We start from the raw sequence: 13,678 nt of genomic DNA, 5'->3' as shown, positions 1-13,678 counted from the left end.
TTCATTCTCCCCTGGACAAACATCTTTTTCGTATTTTATTATTTTCAAACATGCAAACGTCGTGAAAGAAAGAGTACATACCGAGTCTTTGGAGATGGCAGTCCGATGCAGGCAGTGGTTTGTACAAAGGCGTGTGTATGACTGAGAGTGTGTGTGTGTGTGTGTGTGTGTGTGTGTGTGTGTGTGTGTGTGTGTGTGTGTGTGTGTGTGTGTGTGTGTGTGAGAGCAGAGTGGGCTTGGGTTCTGATCTGTATAATGATCCCAGCTGATGTGAAACACAGTTTTCCATCTGCAAGGAGGAGGGAGGGGTAGAGAGAAGGAGATGAAGGGTGGAGGAGGAGAGCTTGGCTATACCGCAGGTTTCTCCCGATGGAGGGAGGGAGTGAGCAGTGGATGAGTGAAGGATCTGACAATGGGGAGTGAAGAATATTTCTGTATTTCACACAAAATAAACCTTCCCTGAACTTCAGCTGTATTGGGGTAGTGTGTCTGTGTGTGTCTGTGTGTATGTGTGCGTGCGTGCGTGCGTGCATGCGTGCGCATGTGTGTGTTAGGGTCACTGAAAGAATGTGGCTGTATCAACAGCAGTGAACTCATTGTGAGTAAAGCTTTAGGGAGAGCTTACAGGAGAAGATGCTTAATGGTACAGAATGTACAGAAGGATCAGGTCGGTCAGATGGACACCTACATATTAAATATGACAGTACAGTACACAGGGTTTCACAGGGAATGACCGGCTGACCGGCGGTGGCCAAGTGACTCAGGGCTGAGGCCAGTCACATCACTAACTTTTGGTAAATAGGCTATAATGTTACCTTATCGGAAAACAAAGCATGACCAAACATCAGCCGACGCCACAAGGAAGTTGTGTTACAAAGTGTTACATTTGTTTTTGCATCCGGTTAAAACCATGCGCGCGCATGTGTGTGTCCTTGACAAAAAAAAGTGTGAAAAAAGGTTTTTCAGAAAACAGTTTTTAGGGTCTGCCTTAGGTCTTGGGGTTGCATGGGGGGCAGTCTGCTTCTCTTCATGTATACATGGCCTTTTATGTCCCAAAGGTGGATCACAAGATGATCTGGCACTGATAGACTCAAGGACAAAGAGAGGAACTGACTACAGTGAATTAAGCTACTTTAATAGGCTATTGTCAAGGAAAGGCCTAGTCTACATCCCAGTCTGAAGTTGTGAACCCAGTAGTTAACCACTGGTCAAAGAGCAGAGAAGAGTTGTTAATGGCCACAAATCCTCCAAAGCTAGTCAGCAAAAGGTCAGTCTCATTATTTTTGGTTGTGTTTTTTCACATTGGGTCAATTTGATCTATAATAAATTTGAGAACATTCTGTCTCAGGGATTGAATATAAGCTTTCCAATACTCCCACAGGTCCATGACCTGACAAAGATGTGACAGATACATCGAAACGTTGTAAATTATTACTTGCACCCTGTGAATAAAACTTAACTGTTTGCAGCTTAACTGTCTGAGTGCCTGCCTTCCTTCCTCCTACTCCTGCAGGTCTGTTCCAATCGTACTCCCAACATAAACTCTTTCAGCTACAAATGTACAGTATATCAAACTCAAATCACCAGAAAATCTAAAAACTGTCAATTCACTTTGATTCTAATTTCTGACCGTTAAAGTTTGATTTTGGAGGCAAACCGCAAACCACAGGAGAATAACATTTGTTTCATGCCATTACTGTCCACCACGAGATACAATAAGCATTGTATAATTTCTACTTATACAAGCACACACGACACACCCACTCAGTCCGCTGGTGGTAAGTAACTAAGTACATCTACTCAAGGACAGTACTGAACAATTTTGAGGTATTGTTTTGAGTTTACTGAGAGTATTGTGATTCTGATTCTTCGAATTTTCAATAGCCTAGCTAATTATGTACTGCTCCATTTCATCAGAGGCAAATATTGTACTTTTTACACCACTGCAATTCTTTGAAAACTTTAGTTACTTTGTAGATTCTGATTATTATTACAAAACACACATTAACCACTTCAGCCCTATACATACTTTGGTTATTTGAAAATTGACGATCTACAAGCTAACAACGTTTCACGAAGCGACGAGTTGTGAGCTGCACACACCTTATATTAACATTCAGAGGTCCAAACATGGTCAGACTGTGTATCTGACTGTAGAGAACAGATGTTGGCAAGAGTTGTAGGATAGATGACACAGCAGGGACTTGGCCCGGTCCTAAAAAGAACATTTACATACTTTATTTACATATTTTGTGCTGAACCATGGCATTCTGTACCCAGGGGGAATGAAATCCCATGCCAGGTTTATTCACAAAGCTGGACATCTGTATCTGTAACACAATTGGAATATGTTGTTGCTGTCGGGCAGAAACCTCTTACCTCCGTATTTTAACTGGATCATACTACAGCACCACACAAAAACACCAAAAGTAGCAAATCCACATTCAAAAGTTCGAAACGTGTCGCAAAGTGACATGTTTTGAGCTTGTCGATCTGCTACTTTTGCTGTTTTTGAATCCTGAAAAGTACCATAGCTGTTTTGGACATGAGCTTGTAACAGCCTGTGGCTGTATGTATTATTATGTTCGATTAATAGTGCTATTATACTTATATATATTATTATTATATAATATCTATATCTATTTTATTAGTAGGCTTGTCTAGCTGTAGGCTACTAGGTTAGGGTCGCCTATTATGCCTGGTACTGCTTGTTGTTCCTGCCGTCCCTGCAATGATGAGTGATGTGTCCCTAATGAGTTGCCATCTTGAGGGGGGCCTGGCTAACCAATGCTTGGAACCTGATCAGCTCCTATTGGCTAACCGGTCATGTGGCACCTCATAGTCTTGGCTACCTGGCTACAAAGCTCAGTCTCTGTCAGCGCTTCAACAAGGGAACACCCCTCCAGCCGCCTACATTCTGTTATTTTCGTCATGTCATGTTAATTTCGTTAGTTTGTGTTCTCGTTCTGCTCGTCTTTAGTTTACTCTCTTTGGGAAGGAGTATTAGTCTAGTTTTCAGTTCTGTTTAGCTCTCGTTGTTATATGACCCTAACCCTAACCCTAACCCTAACCCAAACATTCATAAACAAATGTCTGAGGAGAATCCTAAAAATTCACTCGCCGGACAAAATAAGCGATCTCTGGATGAAAACTAAACAACTCCCTGCAACAGAAGAAATTGGACAAAGAAGATAGAGATGAATCGGGCACACACTGCGCAAACCAGTATCAAACACCACCAGACAGGCGCTGACTTGGAACCCTCAGGGAAAGCGAAGCAGAGGCCGGCCCAAAAACAGCTGGCGGCGGGATCTCCAGGCAGACACCAAGAGGCTGGGATGCACCTGGTCGCAGATAGAGACGAATGCCAGTGACCGAGAACTCTGGAGGATCCTTGTCGACGGCCTATACCCCAGTAGGGGTGTCAGGCGTAAGATATAGATCTGATATAGGTTAGGGATTTGAGTTAGTCTTGTTGTCACTGTCGCCTTCCTTTTGTTTATTCATTCATCACCTTGTAAATGTAAGTCACTTAGTTATTCAGAGAGAGACATCTGTGGTAAATAATTATCCGTCATGCTCAATATAGTCTTCAGTTCATTTCGTATTATTTTAAAAGTAGGCTAACTACAGTTGAATTTCAATGGACTTCTATGGGCTGGCCTGCAGTACACCGTTCTAACGGACCAGATGTGGGGCTGCTGTCTCATTTGGGGGCGTGAAATTTGTAGTCCCCGTGTGTCTCTATCCACAAGGAGGAGCAGTGCACCAAAGCATTATGGGAATTGTAGTACAGGAAAGAAGTGAGCCCAGTGTCCGTGACATCATGCATGGACACTGCTAAAATCTAAAATCACATTATAAAATAGCTCAAAGCTCTATTGCTTAGGTTAGAACCCGCTGCAGTGGTGTCCAACTAGAACTTAAACCAAGATGCTTCGCTTTCTGCCCTTAACCTTGAGCAGACCTATTATCTGACTATGCTTTGTCAAGATGACTAAGTCAATAGGATCTATCCAATCCATATATGGGTTCTATCACATCGATCTAATATCAGCACTAAGTCAACCTGGACCAAATATAGGGATTGTCAATTGCCATACTAAACATTAGTGACCGCAGGTCTTATCACTGCAGCCAGGTTGATACTGAGAAACGGGAAGAGGTCTGCCACGCCAGGGATCACAGACTGGACCCAACTTATGACTGAAACCGAATTGTTGTGGCTGATAATAATTGACCAATAAATTACTCATGCCGGCAGGCTAAACCTGGGAGCTAAAACAAACTGTAATGACGCGCAATAAAACAATGATAAAATGATTCATATCCAATCAAGCTCAAAGTTTAAAACGTTTATATAGCTCAGTGCACAAAATATTACAATACAATAAATAAATATATATATATGCAATAAATATGTGCAAAGAATCTAATAAATAACAATCAAACAGTGAGCAAACAAAACGTGAATGAATCAAGCTAACAAAGTATATGTGCGGTCAACAAAGTGTATCCTCCCAGCTCACCCTGCCTCCAAGTTCAAACAGCCTTAGGGGCGAGCTGGTTCAGACACGCATATTTGTTGACTACCAAGGGCCACCCACAGACGCTCCCACCAATAACGGAACGTCAATGCGGTGCCCACACCCATCACCAACCAAGTGACAAAATACTGTAGCTAAGCATTCTTTGGCTCCTACATTCCGGCCCCTAATTAAGCCTTGCATTAATTAACTATTATTAATTATGTAGGAGCCCTTAATTAGCCTTAGCAAAGTTACAATAATTCCAAATTATAAAGTCAATGCAAATTAATTCAGAATAATGCATCAATTCTCTCCATCGATAGGATCTCCATTCCTCTATAAACTCTCCATCTGCAAAAATAGAGATAAAGAGAGGATTCGGAGTATGAGCGCCCCGAGTAAGACTTCATGGCTCCTCTGCTTCTTGAAGAAGACAGACTTTAGTAATGGGCCTGTCCAGGCAGCTGGTCTTCATCTTCACGCGAATCTGTCGCACCAGACCCTTCTTATCTGGAATTGCCTGCACAACTTTTCCTGTCAACCATGTGTTGCGAGGTGCAGATTCATCCACCACGATGACCAGATCTCCAGGAACAAAGTTCCGCTGGACGCTCTGCCACTTCTGGCGCTCTTGAAGCTGTGGGAGGTACTCCTTCACCCATCGCTTCCAAAACAGGTCAGACATGTATTGTACCTGTCTCCAACGGCGACGCACATAGAGGTCTTGCTTGACGAATACCCCTGGTGGTAGTGAGGGCTTAGACCTAAGAAGCAGAAGATGGTTGGGCGTCAATGCTTCCAAGTCATTAGGATCAGTGGAAGCTTTAGTTATTGGTCGGCTGTTCACAATAGCCTCAGCTTCACAAAGGACCGTATGGAGGCCTTCATCATCAAGATTCTGGGTCTGCAAGATGGAATTCAGCACCTTCCGTATGGATCTTATCAAGCGCTCCCACACTCCGCCATGATGGGACCCATAGGGGGGATTGAAAACCCACTTGATTCCCTTCTGCAGGAGCACGTCACTGATCTGAGCCTGGTTCCACCTTCCAATTGACTCCCTCAACTCACGTTCACCTCCGACAAAGTTTGTACCGTTGTCTGAACGCAACTCCAACGCCTGACCACGCCTTGCCACGAAGCGTCTAAGAGCGTTGATAAAGGAGTCAGTGTCAAGAGACGCTGCTACCTCAAGATGCACAGCTCTTACAGCCAAACAAGTGAAGATGACCCCGTACCTTTTTACTGTACATCTTCCTCGCCTAACTTCGAAAGGCCCAAAGTAATCCACTCCAGATCGAGTGAATGGCGGCTCGTCAGGTGAAACCCTGTCAAGAGGGAGATCTGCCATACGTTGATGTCCTGGTACTGCATGCAGTCTACGACAGACGACACACTTGGACAGAGTCTTCCTTATGGCAATGCTGGCTCCAGGGATCCAATATCTCTGGCGCAGATTCGACAGCATGTGATTACGTCCACCGTGCCCTGTCTCTTGATGAACGTGACGTAGTAGAAGGTCGGAAACGTGAAGATCCTTGGTCAAGATAGCAGGATGTCTTGCCTCCTCTGGCATAGCTGCTCTACCAAGCCTACCCCCTACTCTCAGAATGCCACCTCCCAGAATGGGGTCAAGCCTGTAGAGATGACTGGTCTTCTTCACACCTTCCCCTTTCTGCAAGCTACCTATCTCCTCTGAGAACCTTTTCCCTTGACAAAAGCAGACAATTGCAGTTTCTGCTTTGTCAAGCTCTTCAACTGAAAGAGGACCCTTGGCGGCTTGAGCTCTGATGGTCTGCATCTCCTCGTGCACCTTCTCATCCTCCAGACCAGACTGGACAAGAAGCCTCCTCTTCTGAGCCAAATCCAACAACAGTCTCCTAAACCTGAGAACCCAACCAACCATCTTTCTCAGGCGGAACCAAGACGAGAAGTGGATAATGAACTGCGTGACCAAGTCTGCCTGCTCATCAGCTTGGATCGCATTCACAGAGGCCACCATCTTAACTTCAGGACCCTCTAGAGAGACCTTTCCAGCAAGATCAGGCTGTGCCGGCCACTCCGTTTCGGGTTCAATAAGGAACTTGGGTCCTGACACCCAAACGTCAGACTTCAGGAAGGATTCCACTCTGGTCCCTCTGGAAGCCAAGTCCGCTGGATTACTCAACGTGTCAACGTATCGCCACTGAGAAGGACTGGACATTGAAAGTATCTCGGAGACACGATTTGCCACAAATGTCTTGAACCTTGATGTTTCATTCCTGATGTATTTCAGTACGGAGGTACTATCCGTCCAGAACACTGACTCCAGTAGTGGCATTCGCAACTCCCTTTTCCAGAGCTTATCCATCCTGCTTGCCACCACTGCCGCTGTTAACTCCATGCGAGGGATGGTGATGGATTTCAATGGGGCAACTCGTGCCTTACCCATTACAAATGCACAGTGGGCTTTCTTGTGGATGTTATTCAGCAACAGGTATGTGACCGTGCCATACCCATCCTCGCTAGCATCCGCAAAGTGATGCAATTGAGCGGAAGTGACTTCTCCAAACTTGGGAGGTTTCAAGCACCTGCACATGCGAAACTCTTCGATGAGATGAAGCTCCTCCAGCCAGACTGTCCACTCCCGGACAGTGCTTACTGGCAAAACATCATCCCAGCCCAGCTGATCCCTGCACAGGCGTTGAAGTAGCTTCTTGGCGCTCAGCACCACAGGTGCAAGAAACCCCAACGGATCGTATATGGAGCTAACGGTGGACAAGATCCCTCTCCTCGTCAGAGGTTTGTCCTTGAGTGTGATCTTGAACTTGAAAGCATCCGACTGGACACACCAGTGTACGCCCAGAGCCCTTTCCACAGGCAAATTGTCATTGTCCAAGTCAAGATCCTTGACATCCACCGCTCTTTCCTGTGGAGGTATGGCTGCAAGCACAGCGCGTCTGTTGCTAATCCACTTTGTTAGCTGAAAGCCTCCTTTAGCACACAGAGCACGAAGTTGGTGATATAGTGACACTGCCTCCTCTTCGGTGCCAATAGACACAAGACAGTCGTCCACATAGAAATGATGCAGAACTGTGTCCGCAACCTCTGAACCGAACTGATCCCGGTTATCCTCTGCACATTTCCTTAATGCAAAGTTTGCACAGCTTGGAGAAGATGTTGCTCCAAACAGATGTGCCAACATCCTATGCTCCACCAACTCCTGGCTGTGGTCACCATTCGGCCACCAAAGGAACCTCAATAGGTCAGAGTCTGACCTTGGTACTTTGACCTGATGGAACATGGCTGCGATATCAGCCATAAGAACAACTGGCTCTTTTCGGAACCTGCTCATGACACCAACCAGTGAGCTTGTCAGATCCGGGCCTTGAAGAAGTTGTGCATTCAAAGAGGTTCCTCGGAACGTAGCTGCGCAGTCAAATACGACCCTCAGCTTTTTCTTTTGTGGGTGGTATACACCATGGTGTGGTATGTACCACACCTTGCCATCAGAACGACCCAGATCCTCAGTTGGCACCTGCTCAGCATAACCACTGGCGATGATCTCGTTCATAAAGTTGGTGTAGTCCGTATGGAACGAACCGTCGTTGTCAAATCTCCTTTTGAGAGCCAGGGTACGCTGCTCAGCAACCTTCCTGTTGTTCGGCATTCTGACATTATCTTGTCTCAAGGGTAAGCCAATGTGGTAATGACCATCAACTAACTGTACAGAGCCATTGACAGACTCCATGAAGTTCAAGTCTTCCCTAGACATTCCAAGCTGTTCCTCCTGAACACATTCAGGGAAGTCTGCCTTCATCTGCTGCTCCCACAGCTGGTCTAGTCTTGCGACTGCAATCCGATTGACGGTTACGTCATGGCTCGTGTAAGTGGTATCAGTAGGGCAGTCGCCCCTAAGAGGACCATTCACGGTCCAACCCAACATGGTTCGAATGGCGTAAGGACCGCCATACTCACTTCTGACCACCTCCCATGGCTCTAGAGCCTTGGGGACGTTGGTGCCAATAAGAAGATCCACTCCTGAGTCGATTGCTGTGATGTTTATGTGCGCAAGGTGCGGCCAGTTCCGCAGATCTTCCTGCCTAGGAATGTTGCCTTGGTGGACAGGCATGCACTTCTGCGTGAATATTTCAGGTAGCTCACAGAAACAGTCTGTGTCCAGCCCAGCTACCTCCAAGTCCATCACAATGTGACTGCCCACCACCTTCTCCTGACCCATTGTCCGTAGGAGGATATCCGACCTTCGTCCTGAGAGGTTCAGCCGTTTCATTAGCCCTTCTGTACAGAAAGTAGCCGAGCTTCCAGGATCAAGGAAAGCATAAGTGACCACTGTTTTATGACCCTTCCTAGACTTCACTCGAACCGGAAGTATAGCAAGTGTGCACTCACCATCTCCGGCCCCAGTAAGACCGCTGGACTGAACTGAGATCAGAGCACTTTCATCTGCTGTTCTCTTTTCGCCTTTGGCCTGCATAGGACCTTCCCAGTCTTTGGAATAGATATGCAGCATGCTGGGATGTTTCATACCGCACACCTTGCACACCAGGCGTTTGCGACATTGTTTGCTTTGGTGCCCAGTGCACATGCAGCCAAAACACACCCCTTTCTCTTTCAAGAAGGACATCTTATCGATGTGTGTCTTCCTTTCCAATAAGGAACACAGGTCCAAGGTGTGACCTGCTCCACAAAGCAAGCAAACTCCAGGTGAGCTCCTCTCTCTATTCCATCCAGTGTCCTTGTCCCCTTCAACTGTAGCGACAGTGGTCGCAAAGCTACTTCCCCTGGGTTTAGAAAAGGACTGGGGTTTAGTAGTTCTCGATACTGCCGGGGAAGAATCCTGTAAGTCTCCAAACAGGGGGTCGCTTGCAATCTTCACCTGCCATTCGATGAATTCAACGATGTCGCGAAAGGTGGCTCTGCGGTGGTTCGTCTCCTGCAAACTGCAAGCGACATCTCTCCACTTATCCCTTAGCTTATAGGGTAACTTCCTGATAACAGTCTGCATGTTAGCAGGAACATCCAGCTCATATGTGGATTCAAACTCTCCCAGAGCATTGAAGCAGGACCGCAGCAAGAAGCTGTAAGATTGAAGCGTGTTCACGTCCTCAGACTTTAGCGCTGGCCACAAGAAGACCTTGTCCATGTATGCCGAGGTGATCTTCAATGAGTTGCCAAAGTGTTCTTGTAATAAGGATTTGGCCTTGGCATAGCCATTTTCGGAAGACATATGATGACAGCTCCGAACCATGTCTCTGGGCTTCCCTTTGGTATACTGCTCGAGAAAGTACAAACAATCCTTGGCGCTGCGAGTCTTCTCCTCAATGCAATGCTCAAAGGCTCTCATAAATGTTTGGTATTCCAAAGGATCACCGTCAAAGGCTTGAATGTCACGGCGCGGGAGAAAGAACAACGACTGCTGTTCAGCCAGCAAAGAGGTTATCTCGTTTTGTTTCTCCAAAACAGAGATCAGCTGACCATGATTGGCGCTGCCTTGCGATAAAGGTGCAGAATGGTGTGACTGCAGCTGCAGCTGGGGATGTACTTGAGGGTTATACCCTCCACTTTGTTGCACCCTAACCGTCTCTGGCCTTGGCTGAGGCTGGTATACTGCAGCGTGAGACTGTAGCCCCATGTTCTTCACATTAGGTCGAGAATCCAATAAAGGTGGACGCGATACTGGCTGCTTAGGCCTAGCGTCAAGCAAATGGGAACGTGACTGCGGTTCACGTATTGAAGCATGATGAGATGGATGCCTCCCTGACACAGGCACAAAGGTCTCAGCATCAACATCCAACAACGGAAACCTTTCTTTCCTTTTCTCAATGTAAGAATTCATCCCATCTGCCCTACTGGCTGCAGCACCAGACACTCGAGAGCTGCCAGAAACCTTCAAGACACTTATTTTAGCCGCAGATGCTGCTATCTCAGTCTCCAACTCTAGCTGCTCTTTCTTTCTTTTGAGCTGCATGGCTTGCTCTCTGACCTGCGCCTCTTGCTCTCTGACCTGCGCCTCTTGCTCTTCCAGATCCTGTTTCTCCTGGAGCATATTCAGGCGAACGAGAAGAGCTGCCAAGTCTGCTTCTGCCACTACACGTGCAGATGCAGTAGTTGAGGCGGTGGTACTAGTGGACCTACACTTACTACCTGCAATGCTCTTTTCCCTTGATGCTTCAACTGCAACATTTGAAATACTATCATCAGGGTCAATGTCATCAACGACTGAGGCTACCACCTCATCCTCATCGCCTTCTGCAACACAAATAACATCATCGTTATTTACTTCATTCAATGGTACAACATGAGGTGTGTGTGACTGACTAACTTCCTGTAACTGAGCTGCACTTTGAAGTGGGCCATTAATGTCTGAGAGCCATTTATTTGCATTTTCAATGAAAACCACTTTACGTCTGTGTATGTTCGAAAACCAAGTATTTTGTCTCTCTTGTTCTTCCAGAGGAAGTAATGGGATGACAGAATCATGCAGATAGCTCGCTTCATCGTACAATGCAGATACAGTGTGAAGATTAAATTGAACTGTTTTTGCATTGTCAGTGTTTTGCATAAGGTCAGTAATTGCTTTTACAAGACCATCAATTTTATTAACCTTAGCTTTTCGTTCCTTTTGAAGTTGTTCCATTTTGTGTAATAATGCTTTGGCAGTGAGCTTTGATTGCCTTTTCGGTTCACTTGTACTGGCATTAGAACCTGGCCTAGATGAATTTAATTCCATTTCGAATTTGCGTTAAATGAATCAAAGTACAAAATCCTTCATCCAACTCAAAAGTCAGCATATACACGTTGCACAGTGACAGCCCTAAATAGTATGCACGTGTGTGAATGTAAATGTAGTCATTAAAAGAAAGCTATTGCTCCCCTCTAAACTTCCTGATAAATTTAAACTATCAATGCAGACCCTATGTCTTCAGCATGTAACGATGGGTATTTATGTGCCTATATATCTCAATTAAGAGACGGCACTCCCGGGCCACCCGGTCAGCGGGTATTATAAAGCGGGCCGACCCGTTCATACACAGGAAAAACAATAAACAATAGCCTAAAACCGGAGCTATAGGCTAAAGCCGCTTCACCTATAGGGGAACAATAGAATGTGTGTGTGCGTGTGTGTGTGCAACAGCTGTTTGGGCTAAGCCGCTATGCGAGCGTGTAACGTGCCGTCGAGTGGACTCGATATACGAATGGATTAAACAAACTATAGAGGAATACAACATATACTGCCGTGGTGCGCACCAATGCACGTTCCGTTGTCTAAGCGTCGTGGGAAACCAGGTAGGCTAAACGCCAACTTCCCGACACCAACACCAACAAGATACCGCTTTGTTGACAATGTTGTGGCTGATAATAATTTACCAATAAATTACTCATGCCGGCAGGCTAAACCTGGGAGCTAAAACAAACTGTAATGACGCGCAATAAAACAATGATAAAATGATTCATATCCAATCAAGCTCAAAGTTTAAAACGTTTATATAGCTCAGTGCACAAAATATTACAATACAATAAATAAATATATATATATGCAATAAATATGTGCAAAGAATCTAATAAATAACAATCAAACAGTGAGCAAACAAAACGTGAATGAATCAAGCTAACAAAGTATATGTGCGGTCAACAAAGTGTATCCTCCCAGCTCACCCTGCCTCCAAGTTCAAACAGCCTTAGGGGCGAGCTGGTTCAGACACGCATATTTGTTGACTACCAAGGGCCACCCACAGACGCTCCCACCAATAACGGAACGTCAATGCGGTGCCCACACCCATCACCAACCAAGTGACAAAATACTGTAGCTAAGCATTCTTTGGCTCCTACACGAATCTTTCGAAAACTCAATTGCCAGGAGGAACAATGTCAAAGGAAAGTTCCATGAAATATGGGACTACTTTTATTTGTATATTAAAGGATGGTTGCATTAACAATTTGTAATTGGCAATACATTACAGATGATATAATCACTATTGTCAACAACAGAATGTGTAGGGGTGTTGTGCATTGTTTGGTTTTTGACTGCTAGTTGTGTTTTTTCTTGTCTTGTCTTTTGTGTAAGTCATGTGTATTTTGTATGCTTTATTGTAAAATCATTAAGAAAATAATTGTCATACTAAAGATATCCCATAACCCAACGTGCTAGTCAGATACTGTATGTCATAATATGACATATCCGACTAGCACGTTGGGTTATGGGATGAGCTATATTATAGCTCAATGTCCTAGTTGAATATCCCCATGTATGGAGACTAAATATCCACCAAACACTCTGCCAGATCCGATAATATGAATGGAAGTGAGAGGAAATTGTTCTAAATCTTCTAAACGTCATTAACATATATTTGGTTGCAAAAAGGGTGAAGTGTCCCTCTAAGTTCATGTGCTGCAAGCTTGTACATCTGCTATTTTTGAAAGAAATTGAAAAATGCTAGACAGGGACATGGTCTCGATCTTGGCTATAATACAAATTATGTTGTGACACCTGCATTGGCAATGTAAACAAATGTTTTCTCATAGGTCTACCAATGAAGCTCCTTTGAATTGAAATTGAATTGTCTACAAAGAACATAGTAATATTAAACGGGCAGATTTCTCTATACTTAAATACGAGTTGAAGAGAGAACAACCCCCACAGTATAAGGACAATGAAGCCTACTGTATGACAGGAAACTTGTCGGGATGAATTTTTAAATTCTAAGGAATCCTCCCAGAGACAAAGGGAGGCAGGGCCGGATCTACCATATGGGCACTTTGGGCATGTTTTTTTTTAATTATTTTAGTTCCACAGATAATTTCCCTGCTAATCCGAATGAAATAAATGGTGTCTAAAAAGATTAGTGTTTTATTGTTGGTGAGAAGGGCAGCTGAAAAGTGCAATTGTGTCTAAAGCAGCAACAATGCGCTAGATTGGCTGTCACTCTGGGTGGGGTAGGCGACCAGAAATAGGCCAATATAACGTCATAAAACTGGCCCAAAACGGCTACAAAACAGCAAAAGATGTGGGTGCGCATGAAGGGGGGCCCTTCGAGCTTCAGTGCCCAGGGGCCCTCAGAGGTGTTAATCCGGCCCTGAAGGGAGGTAACGTTAAAACAGATTGAGTGGAAATAACGTAGGTTTCAGAGACAACTCAAAAAATCGATTCT

General features: G+C 45.1%; 1 protein-coding gene across 1 annotated transcript in view; it reads right to left on the bottom strand.

Annotated features, from left to right (window-relative positions):
- The window catches only part of LOC310854129 (aminopeptidase N-like), a 32,011-nt gene extending 31,811 nt beyond the window's left edge, over positions 1-200 (bottom strand). The window contains exon 1 of the mRNA XM_083758645.1: positions 82-200. The gene's annotated coding sequence lies outside the window, so the exon portion shown is untranslated. The remainder of the gene's footprint in view (positions 1-81) is intronic.
- Between the last annotated feature and the right edge of the window lie 13,478 nt (positions 201-13,678).

This window comes from Protomyctophum parallelum, assembly GCF_964188405.1.
Source record: "Protomyctophum parallelum genome assembly, chromosome: 2".
In the NCBI taxonomy this organism is placed as follows: domain Eukaryota; kingdom Metazoa; phylum Chordata; class Actinopteri; order Myctophiformes; family Myctophidae; genus Protomyctophum; species Protomyctophum parallelum.
The sequence above is the reverse complement of the archived record's forward strand: the minus strand, read 5'-3'. Positions and strand labels throughout refer to the sequence as shown.